Genomic DNA, 1567 nt, shown 5'->3' with positions numbered 1-1567 from the left:
AAAAAAAAAAAAAAAAAAAAAAAAAAAAAAAAAAAAAAAAAAAAAAAAAGACCTATAAAACATTCAAATGAAGAATAGTTGAATACCCTTAAAAAAAAAAAAAAAGCTGAACAAAAAATTTCACAAAACAAAACGGAAACATATTCTACCTAATCTCTAATTTAAAACGGTGTTTGGTACAAAAAAAATTCTCAAGAAACAAACTAAAGATCATCAATTCACAATTGCTAAAAATTTATACATAAAAGCACAAAAATACATTCATCTCGAATATCTCATACCTTAAATCATAGTTCGAAGTCACATATATTTTCATAAAACTGATCAAATAAACTTTCAATCTCATTGGAAGAAGAGGAAAACAGAGAGCATGCCTTAGAGAGAACGTTGTTTCCGTCATTAGAGAGAAGGAAGAAACGGCATCAAACTGAACCGGTTCAATTTTTTTAACGGTTCCGGTTCATACATACTGAACAAAAAAAACAAAATTTTGAACCCGCAAATCTTTTAATAAATTAATAATACAAAATAAAATAAATAAAATTTTGAACCTGCAAATCTTTTAATAAATTAATGTCGCAAATATTTTAATAAATTTCCAGTTCATACATACTGAACAAAAAAAACAAAATTTTGAACCCGCAAATCTTTTAATAAATTAATGATACAAAATAAAACAACAATTAAAAAATATGGATACGACTAATCTTTTAATAAATTAATGATACAAAATAAAATTTAAGATTTTTAATAAATATGGACACGTGTTGCAATTCTGATATGGACACGTGTCACAATTCTAAGCACTCTTTACGTCAAAACTCGGCTTTTATATATATATATGATGAGGAAAATGTACAGGTTTTATACTAAAAAAACTGCCTGTAAAAGAGAGAGAGAGAGAGAGAGAGAGAAATTTGGTTTAGAAGTTAGACCAAATTTGGGTTTAAGTTGTAGCTATATCACACCTTTCCTAATTTTATTGAAGGCGCATCTCATGTCACCCTCGTTTACCGCCTCCAGCCATAGTTGAAGAAAATCAAACTCAAGGTTTCAGCATCTTCCACCTTGAGTTTGAGGGGAAATGTTAGAATATATTGTGTGAGATTTGATAATATGAGAATATATTTGTATTGATTGTAATTGATAAAATCAAATCAGAAATATTCAATAGTGATTTGATTTTATCAATCATATCTTTTTGTATTATCTCCACATCCCTATAAATATGGATAATCTGTACGTAAACAGTCAAGCAATAAGAGCCTAATATAGCCATTTGGGCTTTATATGTGGATGTAGGATGTTGACCGAACCACCTAAAAATCTTTTTGTCTATTTTATTTTATTTCCGCATTTATTTATGAATTCCTGCATATCACTCCTAACCAATTATGTGATAAATTTTTGTTGGAAAAAGTAGTTGGTTGAGACTATCATATGAGGGATATTCTGGGATAAAGATGTGATATATAACATTTTTATTCCACAGCTATATGCTTAAGCTTATGTCCTTGTAGCCTTTTTCCCCTTACTCAATTAAAAAAAAAAAAAAAAAAAAAAAAAA

The sequence above is a fragment of the Corylus avellana genome, chromosome ca5 (assembly GCF_901000735.1).
Source record: "Corylus avellana chromosome ca5, CavTom2PMs-1.0".
NCBI lineage: Eukaryota > Viridiplantae > Streptophyta > Magnoliopsida > Fagales > Betulaceae > Corylus > Corylus avellana.
The sequence above is the reverse complement of the archived record's forward strand: the minus strand, read 5'-3'. Positions refer to the sequence as shown.